Genomic DNA, 23,566 nt, shown 5'->3' with positions numbered 1-23,566 from the left:
CCTCCATTCATGGGATTTTCCAGGCAAGAGTGTTGGAGTGGGGTGCCATTGTCTTCTCTGAAAAGAAGACATAAAGATAGTAATTATGCATATGAATGCTCCATATCACATGTCATCAGGGAAATGCAAATTAAAACAACAGTGAGATACCACTGGACACCTATTAGAATGGCCAAAATCAGGAGCACTGACAACACTAAACACTGACAAAGATGTGGAGCAACACAAACTATTCATTGCTGCCAGAAATGTAAAATGGTGTAGCCACTTCAGAAGACAGTGTCACAAGTTTCTTAAAAAAGTTTCTCACAAGTTTCTTACAAAATGCAGGATATAGTATGCTTGGGGCTGGTGCACTGGGATGACCCAGAGGGATGGTACAGGGAGGGAGGTGGGAGGGGGGTTCAGGATGGGGAACACATGTACACCTGTGGTGGATTCATGTTGATGTATGGCAAAACCAATACAATATTGTAAAGTAATTAGCCTCCAATTAAAATAAATAAATTTAAATTAAAAAAATCTAAACACACTCTTACTATACAATCCAACAATTGTACTCTTTGCTATTTTCCAAAAGGATATGAAGATTTCTGTCCACATCAAAACTTACACACAGATATTTATAGCAGCTTTATTAATCATTGTCAAAACTTGGAAGCACCCAAGATGTCCTTCAATAGGCTAACAGATAAATAAGCATCCAGACTATAAAATATTATTCAATATGAAAATGAAATGAGCTACCAAGCCATGAGAAGACATGCAGGAAACTTAAATCCACACTGCTAAATGAAAAATGTCAGTCCGAAATCATACCTATTGTTTGATTTCAAATATATGACATTCTGGAAAGGGCAAAACTATGAAGACAGCAAAAAACATCTGTGGTTGCTAAGGGTTTGTGGGAGAAAGATAAGGATGAATGGGCAAACATAGAGGATTTTTAGGGTTGTGAAAATACTTTGTATGATACCATAATGATGAATACATGTCATTATCCATTTGTCCAAATCTAAAGAATGTACTAGACCAAGAGTGAACCCTAATGTAGATTATAGACTCTTAGTGATGATGATGTGTCAATGTAGATTCATCAGTCGCAACAAATACACTACTCTGGTGGGGGATGTTGATCATGGGGAAGGCTATTCATGTGTGGGTATAGGGAATAAGGGGAAATCAATACACCTTTCACGCAATTTTGCTGTGAACCTAAAAGTGCTCTGAAAAACTGTCTTTTTAAAAAAAATTACTCACATTAAAGCTCAATGCTTAATTGCACTACTATTCTCAAATTGAACTTATAATTTAAGACAACTTATGCCTTAAACTTGTCTGTTTCCCAGTTCCTCCAGCGCTACGCACACACACTATTATCCCTAATAGTAGAATTTTAGCCACATCGGTAAGGCAGTTCTGGGCTTTTCAGATGGCTAGCCCATACCACTCCCCATGATCTCAGCTCTCATACCTCTAGAAAATAATGGGGAAACTACTTGAGAAATATTTAACTTTCAGAGAGTCAGTTTATCTACAAATCTTGATTTTGTGTCTATAATCATTTTCCTTCTCCTCTTGTATATTCTCTTTGCTTTTTACTCTGACATAAATGAAAGTTGAATGGCTTAAGATATACCTAGGTTTGAAAATCAATGTGTGGCTCTGACCTTGGACATACACCAGATTCTCCCTCTGCTTGGAGAACAATTTCTCCATCTATAAAGTGGGAATAAGGGGCACCAGAGGATGCTTAGAACAGTGCAATGCCTGGCATATAATAAGCATAAGATTACTTGACCTGTTCTATGCCTCTTCTCATCCCTTCTTCCATAAATACTGAATTGGTTATAAGATATCTTATATCTTATAACTGATCGGTGATAAGATATAATTGGTTATAAGAATTAGCACCCCTTAAAATACATTGCTGCTTTTCCATTTCTAAACAATCAAACAATCATTATATCAATATACGAGGTCCCGCATAGCCAGCGCTCTACTCGGTGCCCTTCAGATGAGATCAGTTTGTTTTCACTTTCCATCACTACCTTGTGTATTTGTGCATTTCACCTCCCCTGCAGCTCTGAAGTTCTAAGACATCCCCCCAAAATTCACCTGGGATCAAACTCAAAGGTCAGCTCCCGGAAGTCTGCATTAGTTGAGGAAAGTCACAGAAAACTTCCCTCGTAGCTCAGTTGGTAAAGAATCTGCATGCAATGCAGGAGACCAGGGTTCGATTCCTGGGTTGGGAAGATCCCCGGGAGAAGGAAATGGCAATCTATTCCAGTATTCTTGCCTAGAGAATCCCATGGACAGAGGAACCTGGCAGGCTACTGTCCATGGGTTTGCAAGAGTCAGACACGACTTAGCAACAAACAGAAAACCAGATGAGCTAGGCATGGTGCTCAAGATGGTTTCAGTTCAAGCCAGAGGCACTAAAACTCTACCACTGTAGTTCACGAACACCTATTGGACAGAAAGTGTACTGCACCATGGCTACCTGGGAGGAGGCAGAATCAGGAAATCTTAAATTGTCTACATTGCCCCAAGCCAGTTTTGAATCTTCCAAGGAAAGTGAATGCCAGGACTGCCTCACTCCTTTTTCCCCTACATTCTTACCATCTGTGTCACCTCTTCTGAAGGCCCTCTAATCTCTCAAAGTTGCTTTTACCCTCAAGAAGCAGATGAAGATATGGAATGACAAAACAGCCACTGAGCACTCGAGCCAGAATGAGGAATGATGTGAGGATATTTTCTGTTGTCAGACCAAGCGGTGTACTGGGCAATGGATACGTTTCTTCTAAGCTAAAAGAACTCAGTCAGAAACATGACCCAAGTAATCTCACCTACCATTTTAATCCAGTTACTTCAGTCATTCAAACAATAAAATTATCTCAGCTGTGGTGAAATCTAATTGATGTTATGGCAGTTAAGCCTTAAACACCCTTCTCTATCCGTCATATAAACTGGGACTCTGTATTCCCCTCAGTAGTCAAACTTTTAAAGCCTAATTGTTGGCCTTAAACCATACTAAAATAAGGGGCCAGTAATAAATATGTCTTATTTTTGGTTCAGCCCGTATACATGCCTAACCAGGTAAAATGCTTGGCACCAGTCTTCCCAACTTTGGAAAAAAAAAAAACATGTTGTTAAAACATTAAGGACAGAATAATTATGATAATTGAGATAATAACAATGAACTTGATTCTCCCTCTGCTTTGAGGACTAACTATACATCAACCCCTGTTTTCCTACCCAGTGGGCAATGGCTAACTTATAAACTTGGCCACACCAGCTTCAGTTATCAGACCTCAATTTCTGCTTTAAGAATAGACAAAAATCAGATCCAATAATAAGTACAAGTGTTATGGGAGAAATCAATGTTTGCTAATGCTTTCAGATCTTGATTGAAAACTGCCTAGGGGAGAACATTTTTTAATAATTACGTTTGCATTCTGTTCACATAAATTCACTCAATTTTCAATGTGGTTGAGGTTCGGCTTCCTCTGAAGTTTTTTCTACTACATTCTACCTTGAGAAAAATCTTGTGGGAGCATGTTTAGGGTGTCATTTTGTTATTATTAGTTTTTCTTTCTGCAAAGTAGGTTTTGAGAAATTCTTCTTTCCTAGAAGATAAAAATTTGTAACTGAACAGTAGTTGATAGCACTCTGTTAAAACTATATGCCCTGTCTCCAGACAACGTAGATTTAGGCAGCTGCAGTTGACATCCCTGAAAACGGGAACAGACAACAAGATGAAGGCACAGATAGTTGTGGGCAGGAACTGTTATAATGAACTCAGCCTACTGTCCAATTCATAATTTTTTTTAAAGACCCAAATCTTACTAGATGCCAACGGAGCTTTCGTTTCAAATCTTTTGTTTAAATTTTGTGTGCAAATTATGGAGACGCACTTGTTTCCAAACGATTGAAACAGATTTTGGAGCCATGTTGTTTGAAGTGACTGCAGTGCAGAAACATCTCTTTTCAATTAGCTCCGAAACCTCTTTCAACAGCCTTTCATAAATAGGCCAACATCAATGGCATGCTCGGATTCAGCGCAGATCTCTAATGGAAATGCACAATGGGCCTTGCGCCATGCCTGCAGGGGCAAACATCTTCCATTTCAGACAGATCCAATGAGAAGTTTTGCCAGCTATTCTGGGTCTCTCACTTTTTGGTCTTAGGTTTAGCTCATCGCTAATCAATGCCTGTGCTTTTTAATTACATTGTATAGTCAGCAATGATTTGTCACTCATTGAACCTGGGCGGTCTTCTGAGCTATCCTGGATGTAAACAACTGCAAAGGCAAGGTAACCTTAACTGCCAGGACTCCACATGGGAAAAGAGAGACATTTCCCTGAGGAAAGGCAATGCTGAGTTTGGAAGAAAGAAAAGAAGGATAATACCCTTATATTTAAGTTGCACTAAGTAATAGAGGCCTATCGTTTCACTGTCCAGAATCCTAGACTGGAAACACTTGCCCATTAAATGGTCTATATAACTCTTGTATCTTCTGTAGCACTTATCAATGACCTGAGTTATCCTGGACAGTCAGTAGATATTAATCAATTGATAAAGACAAGTCTTTCTTCTTTTTTTAATATTGACATTTCCCTCTGGTAGTCAGAAGAGAAATTCTGAAAATGACTTTATGTTCCAATAACTAGGAATGCAGAGATGAATGGTACTTGAGATTAAAAGTATTATTTTTCAGTGAATGACCAACTGTCTCACAATCTGAGGTGACAGTCAATATATTTATTATCGGTTAAGAACACACAGATAATAATCAGTAAGGACAAATATTTAACCAGTCAGAATGAATGCTGTTCGAGCCCTGTCCAGAAAATAGATCAGTTATGATAAGCAAAAAATAAAACAGAAAACAAAACAAAAATGTCTGCCAATACAAAGAAAAAAAACCCTAAGTCCGAAAATATCTAACTACTATTTTCATTTTTCTCTGTATTTTAAAGTCTTTCTCTCTGTCAAAATATACTGAAACACAGATGCTAGACTACAGCTGTAAGAGTAAGTTACTAGGAAATTAAACCTCTGTGTTCATTTGGATGCTGTACCTCAAATAGACTTAATCCCATTGCTCCTGATGCTAGCAATAAGAAGATTCTCTAGTGATATGTTAATATAATGGGTAAGAGAAACCAGACACTGGTATGCTACTCCTAACATAAAATTAATAAGTAAAGGTATGATTTATTTTACAGAAGATAAATTAATAGATAATTATTCCATTTGCAAAATATATATCAAGTATGCTCTTAGAATCCCTTTAAGTAGCAAGAATCACTAGTGCCTTTAAAATATGCTACTTTGGTAAAACACTACAGGCATTCTCATTAAAGCTGGGAAGAAAGACAACAAAGCCCATTAGCTCACCTCATCTGAAAGCTTTAGCCAATACAATAAAGTAGGAAAAAGAAGTAATAAGTATAAGATTCAGAAAGGAGAAAACGACATTTCATTATTTGTCTATGACTGCTTACAAAAAATATGTATGAGTATTTATGAAGGGCCAATTTAAAATCTAATAAAAGGTCATAGTAAAGTATAAACAGAATACAAAGATTTTGCACTTAAAAGAAATTACACTTTAGAAAATGTAATTGGAAATTCACATTGAATATGAAAATTCACAATACTGAAAAATATGTAGTATTAGAAGTAAGCAGTAATATATTTGTCAAAGCCCTAAATTAAGAAAACTGGAACATAAGAGAAGATCAGATTAATGAAAAACTGATTAATACTTCAATTTAAAAAAGACAAAATATTGGAAGATATCAATTCTTCATTAATGTAGACTACAAACTTAATTCTATTTGAAACTGCAATATGATTTTTACAACAAAGAAAATAAATCTAAAGTTCATTAAAAAGAAATAGCTAGGGAAGATTTATTAAGAATTTTTCACCAGTTAAATAATTTTAAAAGACTTCAACCAAATATTAAATTAATTGAAAAAAGTACAATACTTCTAATACTATGGTAGTGAAACAGGAATTAAACAACAGAAAAATTGAGTCTTATAGAATGTTAAGAAACAGTCTGTTATATATTTAGTTATTTAAAAGCAATTCAAATCAATAAAAGAAAAAAAATTCTTCCAAAAATTATATTCACACAAGTTGTTTCCATATCTTGGCAATATAAATAATGGTGCCATGAACACTGAGGTACATATATCTTTTTGAATTAATGTTTTCATTTTCTTTTGATACATACCAGCATTGGTAGTTCTATTTTTACTTTTCTGAAGAATCTCCACACTATTTTCCATTGAGGCTGCACCAGTTTACAAACCCACCAACAGTTCACAAGGATTCCCTTTTCTACATGTCATCACCAACACTTATTATTTGTTTCTTTTTGACAATAGAGATCTAATGAGTGTAAGGAGATAGTTCATTGCAGTTTTGATTTGCATTTCCCTGATGATGTTGAGCATTTTTTCATATGCCTATTGGCACATTTTTTCATCTATTTGTGTGTCTTCTTTGGAAAAGTGTTTATTCAGTTCCTCTGCCCAGTTTTTCATTGGATTTCTTTTATACTGATATATATTTTGGATGTTAATCATATATATGGTTTGCAAATATCTTCTCCCATTCAGTAGGCAGCCTTTTCATTTTGTTGATAGTTTCCTTTTCTGTGCAAAAGCTTTTTAGTTTGATGGAGTCCCATTTTGTTTATTTTTGCTTTTGTTTCCCTTGCCTGAGGAGACAGAACCAAAAAAGATATTTCTAAGACTGATGTCAAAGACATTCTTAATTCTTTAAAAAAGAAATCAAATATATTTAATTATTGCAATATAGTACACCTGGATTTGAATTACTACAGTTATAAAACCTATAGAATTTCCAAGGCAATTAAATGTGATAGTTGGCCAAGATGCCTACCAGGTAAAAACAGCAAGGAGTGAAGAAGTACTGAACTAATGATACAGGAGCCTCTGGAAGTTACAATTTCATAACATCTTGATATTACAGTAGACAAATTATAAAGTACAATTTTTATAATCTAAAGGAAATTCTGAAGATTGTGGCCTCTCCCAAATTAAAAAATCCATCAAATATGACAATCCTTATCTACTCCCCTTAAAAATGCCATATGTCATTTTTTTTTTCAAAGGTAAGTACAGTTGTATTTGTAAAACAGGCAGTAGTGGGTAGCTATTCCCTTCTCCAGAGGATCTTCCTGACCCAGGGATCAAACCCAGGTCTCCTGCATTGCAGGCAGATTCTTTGTCATCTGAGCTACCAAAGAAGGCCAATTCCATGTCACCTATTCTTTTAATCGAATCAAAATTTAGATCCAGTGGGTCAGCTGAGATCAAAACATAAGGCTGTGTAGAATTAGCATATCAATTACCTAAAATTATGTCTCAGAATGACCACAGCTAATAAGTACACATGGTAGTTTCATCCCAAAGAATATTTAAAAATATGCCCTGCTTTTCCCATTGTTGCCTTTTATTAGGCTTCTTGCTCTTTGCATATTTCAAAGAAAGTTACAAAATGAGCTGATTTCCACATATAATTTGGCCTCCTTATCATCAAATTCTCCCATTAGGGCCTTCGAGGCACTGCTTTAGGAGCTCTGGACGTCAATCCTCTCTAGAACAAATTAATGATACTGGCTGGGGCATGCCTGGGCATCAGTTTCCTTATCTGAAAAATGACAGTTTCAAACTGAATGATTTCTAATATTCCTTCTGGTTTTATGTCTCTTCAGCCTCAAAATGAGTGAGTGTTCAGTATAATTAACTGACAGAAATCAGCTTTTAAATAACCTCATTAAATCGCTGAACTGGGGCACCTTATTTCTTAGATTGGAGAAGCATTACAGCCTTGGGAAAATGTAATAGTCAACTACTGCTCTTCTAATACTGCATAACAAACAAATCCCAAACTCAGTGGCTTAAACAATTATTTACACAGGTCTGCAGTTGGCTGGGACAGCTCTGCCTCAGCCTGTGAAAGGTGCGGACATTGACTTGTACTTGGGCTCCTGACCCAAGGCAACTGGGGAGGCTGGTCTGTGTGTCTCATCCTGAGGTTCAGGTTGAAAGGGAGCAGATACCCAGCATGTGTTCTATTAATATGAAGCTCAGACACTCCCACAGTGGGCAGGTGGAAAGACTGATCCCTCCTAAGACCTTAGTTCAAAACTGTTGATTGTCACTTCCATCTTCTCCATGGGTCAGAGCTGATCCATGGCTAAGCTTAACATGATTAAGGCAGAACAGAGACTTCTTCCACTGAAGTGGGGAGTGGGGAAGGGAGTAAGTACTTATGAAAAAAAAAAAAATTCTAATCTTCCACCATGCACAATGACAGACAGCCCAAAGAGGAAGTAACTCCTGGATGCAATTTTCTAGGTGACTTAATTAAGGGCATAATTATCATTCACTTACTCAGCAAACATTTTAGAGGGCTTTCTATGTGCCGGGCACTATGCAAACCAACACTTGGTGGTAGATTAGATGATGAGGATACAGAAAAGTAAAGAAGGAAAGAAGGTAACTCCTGGACTTTAAGCTTGTGTTAGCTGAATGATGGTAGCAATTGCTGAAGTAGGGAAGGCTCGGTGAGAAGCAGGTTTGGGGTAGGGATTCATAGGGTCCATTTTGAACTTTGACACGTGCACTGGTCTTCACGCTTTACAATGTGCTTTCACATATGTCATGTCCTGTCACTTTTCATCTTGACAAGACAGAATGGGTAATAGGCCATTTTAGTTTTCTAGTGCTGCCTAAACAAATTAGCACAAATTCAGCAACTTGAAACTACACAAATTGATTATCTCCCAATTGCCTTGGGTCAGGAGCCCAAGTACAAGTTAGCCGGGTCCTCTGCTCAGGTCACACAGGCTGAAATCAAGCTGCACATACTCATCTGAGGCTTGAGGTTCTCTTCTAAATATTCATTTCCTTGCAAGTGAAGGACAGAGGTCTTTGTTGTCTTGCTGCCCATTAGTCAGGCTCATTTTCAGCTTTTAGAAGCTACTTACCCCCTCACAACATAGGTCACATGTTTGCTTTCTTTCTTCAAGCTGGCAGAAACCTGTCTCTCTGACTTATTCTCACACCAGCTAAGAAAACTCTCTACTTTTAAAGGATATGTGATTAGATTAGGTCCACACAGTCATCTCTATATTATAAGCTCAACTGACTTGGGACTTTCATTCCATCTGCAAAATCCTTTGACAGCAATACCTAAATTTGTGTTTGGCTAAATAAGCAGAGGACAGGAATCTTGAGAGGACCATCTTAGAATTCTGTCTACTCCATAAGCCCACTTTGCAGAAGACACAACTGAACCTTGGTTGAATCAACCACCAGCAGAAAACCTGTCCTGCGGTGAGGCACCTTTCTGACCTTGATCTTGCAGTTCAGTCCAAGTTGCCTTTTCCCATGTCCAGTGTCCTCCCTTTCTCCAGGAACATTTCCTGCAACACAGTGACTATTTCCTCCCCGTGAAGCCCTGAACTATAAACAAGACAGCATCCTACAAAATTATAATTCTATTATTATTTACATCTTCATGTGTCATATCTCACACAGCACTTAAGCACCTGCTGTAAGAATTAACCAGTGCAGGGAGTTTTGTTCTGTATATTTAGAGAACCATGGTTGTGTGTACATCTGATGTTAGCAATTACTATAGAAAGTTTTCACAACCATAAAAAAGACCAGCATGCTGTTAAACCAGCATATTAATGTGGTGCTAATGTTAATAACATTACCTTAGGAAAAGGAGTTCCATTATCAATAGTGCCTGAAAAACACTGAATTAAACAAAATGAATACAGTAATGCGGGAGCTTTTAAGGCATTTAATATGTTAATATGTGTTATGGAGCAACAAAAGGGAGATATAATATGCTAACTTGATACTGAGCACTTTTCTATTAAGCATCTCGATGTGCCAGCATTCCACAAAACACACTGAATTAGGTGAGACCCTGCTACTTCCCTCCCACTCATCACAGTCAAGAAGTGCCCCTAACATCTCTAACTTTTGTGGTCATTTTAGAGGTAGGATGGGTAAGCCCATTCTACCCTAAGAAGTTCTCTGTTCTCAAAATAACCGGTAATAAGGCACTGTAGCCTGTCTGATGGTGTCCAGTAATAGGTGTGCCTTAAAGAACCAAAGAGAAAATGTATCAAAACTGAAACTCTTTTTTTAAGGTCTTACAGAATACATTTCAGACTGAATCTGGACAGAAAGTAAGGTCTAAAATGTGTCCTTTACATGAATGAGGAAAAAATATATTGGAAGGGGCAGAAAAAGGCCTCCAGCATAGACATAAATTTTCACATCAGGGGACCTGAGAGGGATATCAAAGTGAATATTAAATTCATCCAAGATAACTAACCTAAAAGACCTAGACATCAAATCTGACATCAGTTCCCCAAAACTTGGTGATAAATCTATGGCTAGACATAAGAAAGATGACATGCCTCCCTCAGCACGCCTGACGATTTCCAAAGTGCTTAGAGGATACCTGGGAATATATCGCAGGTGACCCCAGATGTACACTAAATGGTGGGCCACTCTCTTCATTTGGATTTTCAAATTAAGAGACACAGATATAACATTATTTTCCTGATCCAAACAGAGGGACTGAGAAAAAACAACAAAAAAGAACTTACTCCTTCAATGATTAATATTTCTCCAAGCATCTGCATCTTTCTCCAGTGCTCTTTCAAACTCTCCTGTTTGTCATCAAGAAACAATGCTGATGGCCTGGTGTGGGTTCTGCAGAGAAGAAACCCCACAGATCCACATAATGTTTCCTAGAGCTCATGGCAAGGGCTCAGCTAAGAAATTACTGGGAGATGATCACCAAATGGCCAATTCACTGCCGTTGTCAATGGACAGAGCAGCATGTCCCACTGCTTACATGCCAGTCCTAGAGCTTCGCTAAGATCAACACAGAGATTTAAGTCTCTTAATTACTAATCTTTACCAAATAGGAACTCTGTAGTAGGAACTCTGGAGTGGAGAAAGTAGGGAGATGCTGAGCTGAGTTTTCTTTAGGTAAGTACACATGCTTGTGCTGGCCCATTTCCTTTTCCACATTCTCTCCCATTCTTCAGCTCCTGTCAAAAGGGGCCATCATCTTCCTCCCCAGAGCTCAGTTATTTCACTGCTCAGGGGAGACCCTGAATACCAACAGCTCAAATAAACATCTCTTGTGTTCTGCGCAGTCTTTTCACCAAACACACTGTGATCAATCTGGAGATAGTCACCTTGAATATCAGCTCTAGAAATGGGCACAGGAAAAGTGGGCCCTCATATTTTCAAGGAGAGAGATCAGGAAGTAGTATATTAGTGTTCAGGAAGGTAACCAAATTCTCTGATATACTCCTAGTAGGAAGTTGTCCTGATCAGAAGCTCTATATTTTTGATTTTATAATCACTTATCATGTATTCAGTGAGCATTTTATCAAGTCCATGATATATATAAGGGTTTCCCAGGTGACTCAGTGGTAAAAAATCTGCCTGCAATGTAGGAGCTGCAGGAGATGTGGATTCGATCCCTGGGTCAGGAAGATCTCCTGGAGGAGGGCATGGGAACCCACTTCAGTATTCTTGCCTGGAGACTCCCAAGGACAGAGGAGCCTGATGGACTACAGTCCATAGGTTTGCAAAGAGTTGGACACAACTGTAGCAACTTAACATGCATGCATGCATGATACATACAAATACTGCCCTAGAAGCTGAAAATGCAATAGTAAAGGCCAAGAGGAACACATGAAGAAGTTCAGTTTCATGGAGAAACAGAGAAGCACTTACAGTATAGATTTATTACAGTTAAAATAGTAACTCAAAGCGCTGTGGGTTCACAGAGGCCAGACAGCTAGACCAGAAGGAAGGCACAGTCCAAGAAGACAAAGGAGGAGATGTCTGAACTGGGTTTGGAAGGCTCAGTGGGAGCACAAACTCTCATTTATTTTTAGGTAGTTGGTTACTACCCACCTTGCTCCAGAAAAAAACTTTAAAGGAAATTTCAAAGACATATACAATACCAAAAGATTACAAATGCAAAATAAGTTGTATTTTTTTTTTAAGTTTGGTGGGAGAGAGTAAACAGAAAAGAGTAGGGGAACCAGTGCGCCTAGAGATGGAAGTTGCTGCTGTTTAGTCACTAAGTCATGTCAGACTCTTTTGTGATCCCACGGACTGTAGCCCACCAGGCTCCTCTGTCCATGGGGTTTCCCAGGCAAGAATACTGGAGTGGGTTGCCATTTCCTTCTCCATGGGATTTTCCCAAACCAGGGATCGAACTCGCACCTCCTGCATTGCAGGCAGACTCTTTACTGCTGAGCCACCTGGGAAGCCCTGGGATGAAGTTAAATGCATGCTATTAGATGTCTTTGTGAGTCATCTCATCTTTGTGAGATGAGGTGCAAGGCAAAGAGTCGGACACAACTGAGTGACTGAGCTTGAGCTTGAAAGCAATGTGGTTTGTGGAAGGGTTCACAACCTTTGAACAGCTGGGAAAGCAAGATGAGCACCCCTATAATAGAAGAGATGGGAGAGGTGATGCAAAAAAAGAGGGCAGGAATCAAAAAGATGAATTCCAAAGTGTATTTTAGATGGTTTGAACATTTGCCTAATATTCACCCAATGGAGATAACAGTCACATGTAGCCCATTCTACAATTCAGTAGTAGGGCATTTCAAACACCCAGTGCGTTGAAAATGATATCTCTGGTTACTGTGTGTTTTTTAATTTTTAATTATTTTGGTACATTGTGCAGCTGTTTCTTTTTACTATTTTTTTATGTTTAAAATACTTTAGATTTTATTTTTTCTGGGGCTATTTCTCAGTTCTCAAATTTTGAATTAGATTTTAATAGATGACTTCTTTTATAATCTTTTTTTTTTCCTTTATAACCTTAAACTCAAAGAATAGAGAAGTTAAGTTAGAGGCAACTGTGGTATAATAATAAATATGATAATTGCTAACATTTACTGAGCACCTATTAGATGGCAGAGATTTCCTAAGAGCTTCACATTAATAATTAATCTTCACAACAACTCTATCAGGCAATGACTTTAATAGCACCATTTTATAGACAAGAAAACTAAAGCACAGAAAGGCCACCCTCTTCATTTTTCACCAAAATCATATCTGTACTGGAGGAATTTCACCATAAAAAGTTAGCATCCTGGTTCTCAATAAATACATGCTGAATGAATGAATGTCACTGACATCTGACATCTTATTCTTAATAATAACAAATGATCATATTAATATTGTATTCCATTTGATTTCATAGAAAGAAAGAAAGACCATGCTAAGTCGTGTCCAACTCTTGCAGTCCCACAAACTGTAGCCCGCCAGGCTCCTCTGTCCATGGGATTCTCCAGGCAAGAATACTGGAGTGGGTTGCCATTTCCTTCTCCAGGGAATCTTCCCAACTCAGGGACTGAACCCAGGTCTCCCACATTGCAGGCAGATGCTTTACCGACTGAGCTATATCCTGTCCTGAAAAGGACCCCGTGAGGTAAGTGGGCAGAGGAAACTGAGGGAACATAAAGGAGACAAAATAAATAAACAGGACAGATCTTCTGATGCCACTCTGTGCTCTTCCTAACACCTAACTCATTTTTCCGAAAGATATTAACTCCTACTTCTGGTGTCTTTCTACTTTATCCTAATACCTTAATGGTTATTAAGTGGCCCCAACCAACACAAATGGTTTTCATCCCCTTTTTAACCAATACAGAGTGTTCAACCAGGTATTCTAACTTACAAAAATAATAACATTAACTTCCTTGACTACACAAACCCCCACCCAAAACATCTCCAGAAAAGGAATTATGAAATTATGCAAAGTTTGAAACTTAAAGACAAACCACTAGAGAAGTGTTTGATGATACTACCTCAATTCTCAATTATATTGCCACTATGATTACTGCCATTATGATTAGCATTATGCCTACTGCTGCCATGTATATCTGGGAGTAGAAGTCGGAGCATCTACTCTGGAGAGAAAGTGGACAATATCTATCAAAATCACGACACGCATACCCACTGACCCAGCATGCCACATCTTAATATATTCATAAAGATGTTCTCTCACATGGGAGTAAAAATAGAAGCAGATATCACTGCAGCACTGTTTTGAAGAGAAAGTGTTAGCAATAAACAAATAATAGAGGGTGGATTAAATTAACTATTATACATCCAAAAATTGGGTGGAGGGGTGAGGAAGGAAAAGAAAAAGGGATGGATCTAGATGGCTGAGTAAGAGGACATAGAGCTCACCTCTGCCCATGAACACATCAAAAATACATCTAGCTGTGGAATAATTTTCACTGCAAACTAACTTGAAACTGTCATAAAGATGCCTATACAACCAAGGTGATAAGAAAGATCCCTATGGAACCTGGCACAAAAGGAAGAGAAGAAATCAGGCTGGGACCTTTTCCCCAGGGAGGGGACTCAGAGGAAAAAAGGAGAATACAGGCGCACAGTTCAGCCCTGGGAAGTGAGCAGTTTGAGCCATATATTGGGTGCCCCAGTCCTGGGGCTTGACACAAGGAAGACGAGCCCCCCTGGCTGGCTGGATGGCTGCTAAGACTAACAGGAGGGCTGTGAGGAGCTTGGAATCCACTGGGGAGACATGCATGCACGTGGCTTGCTCCCAAGACAGGGCATAGAGAGTAAAGTGAGGACTGCTCCAGTGGCCACCCGATTTCCGTGACTGCTTTGTGCACACCCCAGTCTGAGCTGAGAGAACATGTTGGCCCCACTTCATATCACAGCTCCTCACTGGTCTGAGGGCTGTGACATCTGGGGAGATCACTCAGCCATGAGACACAGAGGTGATTCAAACCTGGGGCCGCATCCAAGGGAGCAGAGGCACCCATGGCTGGTGCTTAATCAGGCAGCACATCAGAAGCAGCCCCGATGCCTGACAGCATCCAGACTGCCACAGCCCAGGCCCTGATACATGCGGAGAGCACACACCAGCCCAGCCTGCCCTTCGGTATGGCTCTGTAACAGGGCAGTGGCAGTGAGGGTGGGGGCTGTGATCGGCTGTGAGACACGGAGGAGTCTCGGACCCGAGGCTGCTTCTGAGCCAGACAGGCAGGGCCATTGCTGGTGCTCACATAGCAGCACATCAGAGGTAGCACAAGTCTCTGCCATGAGCCAGGAGCTCCCATGGGCTCCTCTTCCTCCAGCATTGCTCCCCTCTGGGGCAAAGGGCCCAGAGCTTGCAGAAGGGAGAACATATATTTAAAAGGAACAGAGCCAGTTTGCATTCAAAATTCAGACTTCCACTCCAGCAATGTGCCATCCGACCTCACCCGATAAGACAGAAGCTTTCAAAGAAGACATACAGATGGCTAACAGGTACATGGAGAGATGTCACTATTATTACTAATTATTAGAAAGGGCAAATGTTACGAGCATGTGGAGAAAGGGAACCCTCGTACAATGTTGATGGGAATGTAAATTGGTGTTGTCACTACAGAGAACAGTATGGAGGTTCTTCAGGAAATTAAAAATGACACTACCATATGATCCAATAATTCCACTCTTGGGTATATATCTTTTTAAAAAATAAAGATATTAAATAAAAAGTGCTACACGCAGCTCAATATTTGTGGCAGCATTATTTACAACAGTCAAGATATGGAAGCAACCTAAGTTTCTAGCAACAGATGAATGGATAAAAAAGATGTGGTATATACACATAGGGTTTCCTTGATAGCTCAGTTGGTAAAGAATCAGCCTGCGATGCAGGAAACCCCAGTTCGATTCCTGGGTTGGGAAGATCTGCTAGAGAAGGGACAGGATACCCACTCCAGTATTCTTGGGCTTCCCTGTGGCTCATCCCCATGCAATGCAAGAGACCTGGGTTCAATCAGTGGGTTGGGAAGATCCCCTGGAGAAGGGAAAGGCTACCAACTCCAGTATTCTGGCCTAGAGAATTCAGTGGACTGTATAGTCCATGAGGTCACAAAGAGTCAGACACGGCTAAGTGACTTTCACTTTCACTATATATACATATACCATTGTATACATGGAATGGAATATTACTCAGCCACAAAAAAAAAGAATGAAAAGAATGAAATTCTGCCATTTGCAACCATGTGGATGGACATAGAGACTATCATGTTTAGTGAAATAAGTTAGACAGATAAAGACGAATACTGTATGTTTTCACATATATGTAGAATCTAAAACAGACAAATACATATAACAAAACAGAAACAGACTCACAGATATAGAAGACAAACTAGTGGATACCAAGGACGAGAGAGGAGTGGGGAGGGTCAAGATGGAGTATGGGGTTGAGATACAAACTATTATGCATAAAACAGATAAGCAATAGGGACATATTGTACAGCACAGAGACATATAGCCATTACTTTGCAACAACTTTAGAGTATAATCTATAAAAATACTGAATTACTATGCTGTATACCTGAAATCAATATAATAGTGTAAATCAACTATATTTCTATTTTTTAAAATAATCTAACAAAATCAAAAGAAAAGAAAAGGTTAAGGCAATTCTATATGTATTGTTAAAAGCTGCTTCCAAGACTAAAAATAAAAGCAACATGCAGAACCATAAGCACTGTATGTGACCAGTCTTTTGTTAAGTTAAAGAAGGAAGATGGGAGGATGAATAAAAATATAGACGAGGAAGAGGAAAGAAAAGAGGAGAGATATATAAATGATTGTATATGAATAAAGAACTCTAGGAGGATACATAAGAAATTAACAGCAGGGGCTGCCTTTGGGAAAGGGTATTGAGTGGTTAGACTCAGACTTATTTGTTATCCATTTGGGTTGTCCAGGAAGAAGTTGCCAAAATGAAATCAGAAGTATAAGAGATTTATTGGGGGAAAATATTTGTGAATTATGAAAGAATAAGCAGTTAGGAGTGGGCAGGGAGAGTCTCCAGACTGCATGCGATGTGGGCTTGACACCTGTGAAAGGAGAGAAGAAAACAGGAAGGATAGGGTAGGGGAAGCCCCGAATGCAGCTCTGAGAAAGTGGAGCCAGGCCAGTGGGGCCCTGCAGGGCAGCCAGTGTCTGCTGGAGGACTAAATCCATCAGGCACAAACAGCCTGGCTCCAAACCCCTCTTCATGTTTCGTGCAGTCACCCTGAGGCTTCGCATGAACACAGGGACAGATTCTGAAATTGTGGCAGCTGCAGGCTGTGAGCTAACTACACTCCTCACAGCAGCTCTGAGAGAGAGCTCTGAGTGGCATGCTGCCATGGTTGCCAAAATACCCTCTTATAAACGCTTCTTTTCATCTTCCAGGCATATGATAATAATTGTATGTGGAATAATTTTGTAAGGCTGCTATTGAATAATGCTTAATGATGTGAAAAATTGTACATGTAATATTATCAAGCTGCAGAAATATTTTAAAATAATTTATATAGTGTAAGCTCAGTCTTTTCAAAAAACACATGCTATATATAAATGTATATATGATAATACATATCAATGCATAATCCCCAAAAGATTGAGTACATGCATATTAACAATGATTATAGCTAAATATTGAAAACAAGTTATCTTTATCTTTTTCTTTGTGCTCTCATCCACACAGATACACACATACATATGCATATATACCTTAATTTTATAGTAAAGATGTGCATTTGGAGGATTTGATTTGTTTTTAGTGAAACACCACCAAAGAGGGCAAAAATCGTCTGGCTAACCCAAATGTGTTTCTTCTTCATTTTTTGATGACTCAGGGAACTCCAGAAGTAGGAACCAATTATGTCCTAAGGACAGGCTCTGTGTTCACTCCCTTTCTAGTTCACAGTGAATTAGACAGGCAAATCAATTAAGCAAAGACTGTGGTGCCCAGAGCTACAGACCCTACTCAAGTTGTTCTGTGTCTACACAAGGCTCACTTAATAACCGATGAACTTCACAGTACCAGATGGACGTGAACTTGTTTCTAAAGGCGGGGCAGAGAAGCACTGGAATGCAGAAAGAGGTTATGTTGATGGGCCTCCCTAGTACCACGTCCACAGCACTCCCCACCGTGTCTGCAGACATAGTTTATGTGTAATGTCAGCTCCAGTGGAACTTAGTCTATCACAGGAGAACTGTGGCTATGCACATCTTTTGCCGTTGGTTCATGCGTAAGTTCAAGACCAAGGAACTGGCTTTATCTGTTGGTTTGATCTCTGCATTGCCAAGCACAGTACCTTGTGATGATATTAATACAAATGTTGACACTTACTCAGCACTTTCAATCACCAAGCACCAGACTGTGCTAGGAATCAATATATAACATCTCATTTAATCTTCACAACAACCCAGGAAATATGAAGACTAACCCTCCCATTTACAGATAAGTCACCAGAGGCCAAGGAAGTTTAACTAAAATTTGCCTAAAACCACACAGCAAGGAAATGGTAAAGCTAGCATCACACCCATATTCTAAACTATGTTAGTACTTAATTTAGTTTGCAATTAAATACCCAAGTAATACAGCTTATTGGAAGGACTAATGCTGAAGTTGAAGCTCCAATACTTTGGCCACCTGATGTGAAGAACTGACTCATTGGAAAAGACCCTGATGCTGGGAAAGATTGAAGGCAAGAAGAGAAGGGGATGACAGAGGATGAGATGCTTGGATGGCATCACCAACTCAATGGACATGAGTCTGAGTAAACTCCGGGAGTTGATGATGGACAGGGAGGCCTGGTGTGCTGCAGTCCATGGGGTCGCAAAGAGTCAGACACGACTGAGCGACTGAACTGAATTGAACTGAATATAGCTCATGAGTCAGCAGATGATGGCTGGTAAGCCAAATATGGCCTACTGATATTTTTTTATGGCTCACAATCTAAGAATGGCTTTTACATTTTCAAATGACTGAGGAGAAATATTTTTTAAAGAAGATTAATATTTTGTGACACATGAGAATTATATGAAATTCAAATTTCAGTGCATTTGATTGGAACACAGCCTTACTCCCCATTTACTTAGTGTCTAATGGTGGGATGATGGTTTCACATGCTAACAGCCGAGCAGCTGTATAGCCTACAAAGCCTAAAATACTTACTATACGGCCTTTTACAGAAAACCTTGCAGACTGCACTGATGGAGAAAAGCTCGATGCCAGTGTTTTCTTCAGAATCACCCAGACAGCTTTTTTATAAGCTGGACTCAGAGGGCTCAGACCTGCCAAGTCAGACTCCTAAGGGTGCTGCTGCTAAGTCGCTTCAGTCGTGTCCGACTCTGTGCGACCCCATAGATGGCAGCCCACCAGGCTCCTCTGTCCCTGGAATTCTCCAGGCAAGAACACTGGAGTGGGTTGCCATTTCCTTCTCCAATGCAGGAAAGTGAAAAGTGAAAGTGAAGTCACTCAGTCCTGTCCAACTCTTAGCGACCCCATGGACTGTAGCCTACCAGGCTCCTCCGTCCATGGGATTCTCCAGGCAAGAGTACTGGAGTGGGGTGCCATTGCCTTCTCCTCACTAAGGGTGAGGGCTATGAATTTATGTTTTTAAAATGGCTCCCAGGTGATCCAAAGGGACAGCTAAGTTTGGAAACTACTGCCGGGAAGTACTTCGGCTGTGGGCAGTTACTCCTCAGGACCTTTCTGCTCCCACTTAGTAAAAAGCAGTGGGTGGAGCAAAGACCACCTCTTAGAGCTCCAGAACAAAGTACCCTCCTTCCCTGACTCCACAGAAGCCAGGCAAGGTGAAAGCCCTCTGAAATCAACAGGATTAAGGCAAGCCCCCTTTCTCTGCTTGCACATAGTCCATTAGTATCAACATTTCCAAAAGGGACAGAAATGACTCTGTTGAAGGACCTACTTATCAAGTTCAAGAGTAATGTTTGCAACTTGCTTGTTGCAATCTGCTTGCAATGCAGGAGACTTGGGTTCGCCCCTGGATCAGGAAGATCCCCTGGAGCAGGGAATGGCAACCCGCTCCAGTATTCTTGCCTGGAGAATTCCATGGACAGAGAAGCCTGGCAGGCTATAGTCCATGGGATCGCAAAGAGCTGGACACGACTGTGAGACTAACTTTCACCAGCTTGTCGCTTTCTGCAGATAAGCTGCTTCCGTCTAGAACAGGGCAGCTGACAGACTGAAACAGCACTCAATCCTCTCCCACCATTAGAAGCAGCACAACACTTCTTCTGCTTCATGCCCATGACCTACTTCATGCCCAGCATCTTTGAATGAAGATTCCAGTGCCTGCTCCTCTCATGACTAGGAGCTTCCACATCTAACCCCACACTGAAAGTAAGCCCTTGTTACTAAATCCAAGAGCTGCTTTCTAGCCTTCACCATCCTCTGGAATTCCTTGCATCCAGCCTCCTTCCTAACTCTGAACATCCTCTCTCTCCCAGGGTTTCTGCCCACTAGGCTCCAGGTTTTCCTCTCACGTCTCTTCCTAACCATAATGTCTGCTCAGGCTCCTCTGAAGGTCCTCATCCTGTGTTTAAATAATGCCCCCCAGGTCCCACAATGGAAACTTTCCCAGTAGACTTTCTGGATGATCTCTGACTTTGACTCTCACCTGAAGTTTTTAAAATCTTTTTCTCTAGCCCCCGTTTTACTCCTGAGTGGCAGCGGCTGCGGGGCAGGGGTAGGGGAGTAGGGGCTTGGGGTTCAAAAGCCAGGACAGTCCTATTCTGCTACTTACTCACTGCAAACAAGCAAGTAACTTAACCTCTGTGTCTCTGTTTCCTCCTCTGTAAGATTAGAATAAGCAATAGTTTGCACATCGTTCCCAATTGCTGTGGGAACCATGTGAGTTTTGCAAGGGCTCTCAATGATGGGTGATTTTATACCTACCTCTCATGGGACACCTGGCAATGTCTGGAGACATTTCTGGTTTTAACAAGTGGGTGGGTGCTACCAACATTCAGTAGGTGGAGTCCAGGGAGGTTACCAAACACCCTACAAGACACAAGACAGTCCCCACGATGATGAGTTGTCTGGCTCAAAATATTAATTGTGCTGGGAATGAGAAAGCCCAGTTTACAGATAGAGATTTCTTTAGAAAATGACCTGGAACCGTGGACACATTAGTCATCACTGTTGTTATATCAGGCTGTAGCAGCCAACTCGAGTTGCATGTTCAAGGGCAACTCAAACTCAGCATGGACAAAACTGAACTCGCTGTTCTCCCCACTGGGGGCACCAGCTGCTGGGCCCCCTTCTCTGCACGTGACACGACCCACCCACCCAGGTGGGAATCATCCTTAATCCTTTCTTCTCTCTTGCCTGATCTTAACTGGCCACGAGGTTCTACAGACCTCGCCGGTGCATGTGGCTGTGGACCTGTACGTGGCACAAAGGTAGGGGTGAGACCCAGAACACTTTCTACTACCCAAGCTGTAACTACTGACTCAGCCATGCCCCTGGAGGCAAGGGACCCATTTTATAAAGCCATAGAGGTGTGCCTTGAAGTCTGGTATCTTCAGCACCGCACACAAGCCTTTGACAGTGTGGCCTCGGCACCTCTGCAGGCTCATCCGTAGCCACCCATAGCTCCTCTGAGCTCCAGTCAAACTGGCCCCTGATTCTTTCACATGTGCCACGCTTCCCCTGTGTCCAAGCCTCTGTGCACAGTGTAGCTCAGTCATCTCAAGTGTCTAGGCTGGTGTCCTGCCTCTAGGAGTTGCTCAATAAATAGTTTGGAGATGAATAAATGTACATACCTGAATGTATTCTTCTTATGATCTTGCTTCCCTGGTGGCTCAGAGGGTAAAGCATCTGCCTACAATGTCAGAGACCCGGGTTCGATCCCTGGGTCAGGAAGATCCCCTGGAGAAGGAAATAACCCACTCCAGTACTCTTGCCTGGAAAATCCCATGCACTGAGAAGCCTGGTAGGCTACAGTCCATGGGGTCGCAAAGAGTCAGACATGACTGAGCGACTTCACTTCACTTATGATCTTGATAATAGTAGTAAAATAATAATGGCAGCAACGGATATTGGATTCTTACTTTTCCAGATACTGTGTTAAGTGTTTTTCATCTGTTTACTCATTTAGTCATCATCACATTACATGCACTGTTTTTTACAAATTGCGGCATAGACATATTAGTTACTTGCCTGTATTAAAACAGCTAGTGAAGCCATACAAAAGCCTCTGTGCCCTTGTCCTTCAAAGTAAAAACTTTCTGCTTGAGACTCCCAGGCACCCCTTGAGTCTCAAAAGGCTGGCTCAGGAGTTATTGATTAGGAAATGGGATGATGTAAAAACAAAGTATAACTGTTGGACTGGGAAACTGATAACAATTTACACTATAAATCTGACACCTAGCAGAGTCACCAAATGCACAGATATAGATAACAGCCTGACACACATCCCTAAGTTGTTTTATAGGAAGCAAACCCCCTCCAGGTGAAAACTGCTGACCTTAGAGACTGGTTGAAACCAGAAGGTTGATGATGCTTAAAACTTTACCTTGATTTCAACCAATCTGAGAAATGTCCATGAGCTGATACTGTACCCTGCAGCCCCCTGCCTCACAGCGTCTTTAAAACCCCTTCCCTGAAAGCAGGGAATTTGGGTCCTTTGAGCATGAGCTGCCTGTTCTCCTTGCTTGGTGCTCTGCAATAAATGCTATACTTGCCTTCACCACAGCCTGGTGTGAGTAGATTGGCTTTACTGCATGCAGACGAGCAGACTCAAGTTAGGTTCAATAGCACTAGTAAGCAGAGAAGCAGAACATAAACTCTCCAGGTTCATCCGTCTCAGAGCCACTCTTTTAATCAATGTACTAATGTATTATATTGCCTCTCATGAATGGCAGAAATTCTGGAAAATTAGAAATCTGTGGATTTGAGAGTAACAAGAGACCAATATTCCAGTCCAAGTGTAGGCCCAGTTTCCTGGGTGTTTGGGGCAAATCATTTTAAATCAGTGCACTTTGTACAAGTAGAGAAGAAAATAAGAAGGCTCCTTATTTCCTCTCAGAAAGAATTTAAGCTTTCCTTCACATGCTCAGCCATCCTGGCCGTGCACAACGGATGTGGACAGCTGTGGAGCTATGGCTGGCAGATGAGAGGACTGAAAAATGTAGCAAACATCAAGAGCGTGGTCTTCTCCCAAAAAAGGGACAGCATCATCACTGTAAGCATAAGCAACCTTCAGACTGGACAAGGGCCAACTAAACACCATGTATCTAGAGGAAATGTCATCTAAAACCTGGGGAACTGGAATCCAATGCCACCATCTTACTTCAAAAGAAGAGGATGTTTAAATACAAAACTCCAAGGGTGGAATGAATAACTCAAGTTAAACCTTCCCGCATGGGAGTTGGGAAAAGGCCAGAAAGGAAAAGAAACAGCCGAAAATGATAAACTGTGCTCACTTTGCAGTTTTGCGTAGGGCCTTTAAGGCAGAAACAATCTGTATGCCTCTGAGAAAGGGACTGGGACAGGGAGCAGAGGGTAAGGAGTGAAACCCAGTCTCATAGATAACCTGGTGGGGCTCCAGCCCTGTGTCTGGGAAGCAAGCTAACAGTATACATCTATTTATTTCCTTCCTAAATCCATCAGC

Source organism: Bos taurus, chromosome 23 (assembly GCF_002263795.3).
Source record: "Bos taurus isolate L1 Dominette 01449 registration number 42190680 breed Hereford chromosome 23, ARS-UCD2.0, whole genome shotgun sequence".
In the NCBI taxonomy this organism is placed as follows: Eukaryota; Metazoa; Chordata; class Mammalia; order Artiodactyla; family Bovidae; genus Bos; species Bos taurus.
This window is presented reverse-complemented; position numbering follows the sequence as displayed.